Raw genomic sequence first — 6,197 nt, forward strand, 5'->3', positions numbered from 1 at the left:
CCTTATACTCAAGCCAGCCTGTATAGTTATTGCCCCGGTTTCTGTGAGTCAGGGCTCTAGCATGACTTACTCGGCCCTTGTACCTCAGGGTCTTTAACAGACTGAAGTCCCAGATACCGGCTGCAGTTACTCATCTGAAAGTTGGACGGGTCCAGGATCTCCTTCTGGGTTCACAGGGTGGTCGGAAGCATTTAAGTCTGTGTGGGTTGTCTCTTGAGATACTTTCCTGAGGAGTCGTCTCTAGCCGCTCCAGATAGAGTGAGTAACGTCAGACCAAAGAAACGATGCAACCTTGGAGTCCAGCTTGGAGAAACAGTGAGTTTACTTAAGGAAGCTTGCGTGAGGGCTGCATGCAGGAGCATGGCTGTGTCAGGCAGCTGCAGCATGGAGAAGCTTACCTCAACAAGAGGGATTCATGACAACTGTATCACTGGTCCCTGCACACTTGCAGGCAGCTATACCACTGAGGAGTTTCTCCACAAGTTCAAGGCCAGCCTGGTTGGTCTACACGGTGAGCTCCAGACCAACCTGGGGCTATATAGTGAGACCTCATCAAAACAAACAAACAACAACAAAAAGAAAAGAAAAGGAAAAAGGCCTCAGACAAATTTCCTCTAAAGCTGTGATGTACCAGGGAGGGTTCAGATTTCTCCTACTCACATCGCATTGGTAAGAACTTGGACACATGACCACAGAGAGGTAAGTGGAGGCTGGAAAGTGAAATTTCTTGTCAGACATCCATGAATCCTGTCAAAACTCAGAGTCAGGGGCTTTCATAAACAAAGATGAGGGAATAGAAAGGGGATGATAAGCAGGCTTCACTATAGTGACCATGAATGAGTGGAAAGTCCAATTTGTTATTTTCAGATCACCCAGTATGTGTTTATTTGTTCCCGTGTCCCATGGTTATAGCCACCAGCCTGGCAAGACACAGCCACAGATGCAGTAGCGGCATGATGCCCTGGGAATAACCAACCACTTTCTGATCGTGTTAAAGGCCCTCTTTGCAGGAGGAAACTCACGTCTGTTACTGTAAATCCTGCTGAGAGCATGTGGCTAGAGAAGTGATAGAAAAGAAACTGCTACTATTACATTCTTTTTGTAACTGTGATGACCATCTAGAAAATATTGTACACGAGCAGAGTGGGTGGGTAACAATAGGTGAAAATTTTTCCACTTGATTAAAATATTAATTTGAGCTGGGCAGTGGTGGCATACACCTTTAATCTCAGCACTTGGGAGGCAGAGGCAGGTGGATCTCTATGAGTTTGAGGCCAGCCTGGTCTACAGAGAGGGTTCCAGGACAGCAAGGGAAACACAGAGAAACCCTGTCTCAAAATAATAATAATAATAATAATAATAATAATTTGAGCCCAAGTGTGGTTTGACTTGACTATAATTCTAACACTTGAGAAGTGGAGGCAGGAAGAACATGAATCTAAGATCAACGTCAGCTACATAGTGAGTTTAAGGCTAGCCTGGGCTAGATGAGGCCATGTCCTATGACAATAACAAACAAACTAGAACACATCTATATCTATCTATATGTAGTCCCTGGCTGCCCTGGAACTCACTCTGTAGACCAGGCTGGCCTCGAACTCAGAGATCCACCTGTTTCTGCCTCCTGAGTGCTGGGATTAAAGTGTATGCCACCACCACCCAGCCTAAATACTTGTTAAAACAAAAGTTCTAAAATAGATTACTGGATAATTGCTAAGATAAATGAACTCTTCAGTTTTATACATTTAATATTGCTAGTGCATCAAATCAAGGCAGCCCTGAGTGCATTTATTTTTAAGAGACTAAATCATTAAAAATTCTACATTCCCTCACTAACATCAAACAGAGTCCTGATAGATCTTATTAGGAAGATAAGTATTGATTAAATTTTGATTGTCGTGTGTCTGTGTCTGAAGGGCATTTCCAGTCGCTGGCAGTGGGTGAATCCCAGCCAACAGGAGGAACCTGGAATGATGCCCAGTGTTCTGAGTATTTTTTAACATTTGTGCTTTCAGTCATACTTAACAGTGTGTAGCCTTTTCGGTTTGAAGAAAGACTCCAGGCTTAAGAAAGGTCTCTAACTCAAAAACAAACAAACAAACAAAAACCAAAACCAAAATCCCTTCCTATGTTGCAATGGTTCTCAACGTGTGGGTTGCGACCCCCTAGGATCGAATGACTCTTTTGCAGGGGTCTCCGAAGACCATCCGCATATCAGATTTTTACATTGCGATTCATAGCAGTAGCAAAATTACAGTTTTGAAGTGGTAACAAAATTAATTTCATGGTTGGGGGTCACCGCACAGGAGGAAGTGTATTAAAGGGCCATGGCATTAGGAAGCTTGAGAACCACTGTTTTGCTGTATTATTTTAAGGTGCCAATTTAGGTGAGTCTATTCTTAAGACTTCGCCGTGACTTTTCTCCATCTTGAGCTCTGTCTGCAGACATGCTGGCCAGGATCGGCTGATGAGCAGAAAGGAGCTTTTGGAAACTTGGGGTAGCTCTTTGGGCTGAACTTCCCAAGCACATCGAGCCTTTTTTATCCAAACAATTGTAATCTGGTGACATTCTGCAAGACTCATGAGAAAGTCAAACACTCTGTGGTCATTCACCTCGTTGTTGATGGTTTATCACCACACTTCAGATCATTCTTTGTCCTTTCCATGCAGCACACAGTTAGGGTATGTTTTCCTCATTTCTACCTACGAACACAGCACGAACTTCAGGGAAGAGCTTTGAGAGCGCTCTGACACTCTTAAAATTGCTCTAAGGTTGTCCCTGCATTTCCAGACTTAAAAGGGCGTTCGACACTCACAAGGTTAAGACCAGTGAGTGACACACAGGTGTAACGAAACCTAAAACCAGTGGAGATGACAGGAACTGTCCTTTGTGGGGCACCTCCCGTGTGTCAGTGTTAGGCCAAATACTGTGTGAAAAAACATCATTTCACTTTCACTATAACTCCAGAAGTACGTGTGTGTGTGTGTGTGTGTGTGTGTGTGTGTGTGTGTGTGTGTGTGTGTGTGTGTGTTTCTAGAGAGGGTTTCCCTGTGTTGTTTTGGTGCCTGTCCTGGATCTCCCTCTGTAGCCCAGGCTGGCCTCAAACACACAGAGATCTGTCTGGCTCTGCCTCCTGAGTGCTGGGATTAAAGGCGTGCACCACCATTGCCGCCTGGCATATTGTATTTTTTAATACAGACCAGGAGAGAAAGGCATGTTTCAATTAAGTAGAGAGCACCCAACATGCTTGAGAACAACCCTCTAAATGAGAGATTGGCTCCCAGATGGATGGAGGAGGCTTAGATTACAAGGTAGAACAGTTTGTAGAAAGACTATTCATAGCTAAAAAACGACAGAGTCTAGATCTGAGCACTAGCATCCTCATCCCAAAGGCACTGTGCCTGCTTCTGATCAGTGACTTACAGTCTCCGGCTATACTACCAGGGTCAAGAGGAATTTTTCTTGTATTGATGAGTAATATCCACACCAAAAGGAAAGTTTAAAACTAGAGGCAAGTTTTGGGGGTCTATTTTTAAGCTTAGAGGTTGGGGTTCATTCATTCAAATAAAACATATTTTCTGAGTCTGTAGTGTGTTGATAAGCACAGCACTAAATGCCAAGACCTCAAGGTTAAAAGACAAATCAAATGACCACAAAGAAGACTGCTTCGACTTAAAATGTAAAGACATGTTCATTTAAAAAGATACGCAGAGGGAGGTACAGGAGCAGGCGAGAGAAGACAAGAACCGAGAGCAGGTTCAGGGGTTTTACGTGGCTCGGCATTATGAAGCTGGAAGAGCAGGTGGGGTGCAGGCCCCTGTGGAAGCAGCTGCAATGTAAAGCGCGATGCCCAGAGCCTGGCACATCAGCAACACAGGCCAGAGACACAGAGCAGCTGTGATGCAGCCATGTCTGGAGTGCGAGAACTCCGGGGTCACGCCGGGGAGGGAGAGACGGGTTGGTACACCCCCTATAAACCTATGGAACCATCTAGGTGGCCAATGGCTTGTCCTGGACTAATAGAGTGGCAGTGGGGATGAATTTAAGATACACATGGGGTGTGGGTGATTTGTGGGATATGGAGTCAGAGTCAGGAGGAAGGCTGTGGTGGCTTCCTGTGTGGTTTATGTCACTAGTTGGGATGACAGTCGCTCACCGGGAACACAGCAAGAGGAATGAGGAGTCAAGATGCATGCATGTTGGAGATGAGGAGACACCCCTGGAGACATCCAGATGCAAGTCCCTCCTCACCTCAGGCTGCTCAGCTTCATGGTGGCCTGCAGTGGGCTCAGGAAGGAAGGGCCTCCACTCTATTCTGTGTCCCCCTTTGTTCCAGAGGACACTAAAACAGAGCTGCTTTTGCTCTGAGTTTTAGAATCACACCAAGCATTAGACTTTCCATATCTAATCTCCCTTTATTTCAGAGTGTTTCTGATCCACAGAGCAGAGCACACCTCAAGCCACCCTCTTTATCTCATTTTTCCAAGTGTCCATGTGTAATCCGTCCCGTCACCTCCATCCACAGCACTCAGTCCCTACGGCTTGTGCAGCAAAACATACATTTATGTCCGTTTAAGAGTGGGAAGATGGTCACACACCTGGTCTCCGTCTTGAGGTTCCCCCTCTGTGCTCTATGTAGAAGGGCAAATGGTTGGTTTTGTTTGTTTTGTGAAGGGGGCCTCACTATGTAGCCCAGGCTAGCATGGAACTTGCTATGTAGACCAGGATGGCCTCAAACTCATAGAGACCCACCTCCCTCTGCTTTCCAAATGCTGGGATAAAGACGTGTGCCACCATGCCCGGCAGGTGTTTCTTTTTTCTTTTTTCAGATTTATTTTTAATTCATTTTATCGGAGTGCTTTTACCTGCACACACACTTGTGTAGCACATGTGTCTGGTGTCCACCAGGATAAAGAGGTAGGTGACAGATCTCCTGGAACTAGAACTACAGGTGGTTGTTAACTGCCTTGTGGGTGCTGGGAACTGAAGCTATGTTCTCTGTAAAAGTGACAAGTACTTTTGACAGCAGAATCATCTCCAGAGTCTCACAAATGGGAATCATTTAGTTAGTTAGTGGGGGGATGGGGATGTTGGTGAGAGAGAGAGAGAGAGAGAGAGAGAGAGAGAGAGAGAGAGAGAGAGAGAGAGAAATAGAGCGCACTTGCACACGGGCATATGAAAGTCAGAGGACAATCATTTCTCAGACATCAGCCACCATTTTTAGTGTTTCTGAGGCAGGTTCTCTCACTGGCCAGCACTGGAGTTCTCCAAGTAAGCAGGGCTGATGGTCCAGAGCACCCTTGGACCATGTCTGCTCCCTTGGCACGGGAATGAGAAGCACACCTCACGCACAGCTATTTTTACATGGCTCCCGGGGACCGGATCATGTGAAGTGGGTAGCCGGTCCAGCTTTGACCTTGAAGCACCGCCCCTAGTGAGGCAGCAGGTAACTGCCACACCTGCCTATGACCTGCCCCTAGGGCATGGCCGAGACGGGACCCTTTGAGGCCAGAGATGTGTAGGTGCCGGCTCTCTTGGCTCCTTGTAATAGTAGATGCTGGATTGCAGACCAAGTCAGAGTTCTCCAGAGAACCACGCTGGACTGCACCTCACCTCTCCCAGATCCTGTAACCAACCCTTTATTGGTTGTAAGTTACCCTGGAATAAACCTCTTAATTACCAGATAAACTACGTGGAATTGCCTTGCTGATTACTGCTATACTCACGTCTTCATGCTTACAGAGTAAACAGTTTACTGATCCAGCTAGCTCCCCAGTCCACAAACGGGGTTTTGTATCTCCTAACTTAGCTTTATTTTAGAAGTTTTCTGTTTCACTATAACAGAACTTTCCAAAGATGACACATTTATCATCTCCTTCCATTTGACTTCAGGACGGTGACTAAGGCTGTCTCCATGATGAAGACATGAACACCCTTCAAAGCCTGCATGCCTGGTCGCCTGTCTGCTCAGTGTCCTACCTCTGTGGTCACCGGGAAGTCACGTGTCCCTGTGAAAGAGCCCTGGTGACAGTGAGCATTTGTGTTACAGCGTGAAGAGACAAGTGCAGCAGGCTATAATCGGGGGGAAAAAGGAAGCCGTGTCCTCACCACTGACATCACCGCACACCAGTGGAAACCATGGCAATGAGACGTTAATGCGGAAACCCGAGTCACTTGAACCCCGCCACGGAGGGAG

The sequence above is a fragment of the Peromyscus maniculatus genome, chromosome 11, assembly GCF_049852395.1.
Source record: "Peromyscus maniculatus bairdii isolate BWxNUB_F1_BW_parent chromosome 11, HU_Pman_BW_mat_3.1, whole genome shotgun sequence".
NCBI classification, from domain to species: Eukaryota; Metazoa; Chordata; class Mammalia; order Rodentia; family Cricetidae; genus Peromyscus; species Peromyscus maniculatus.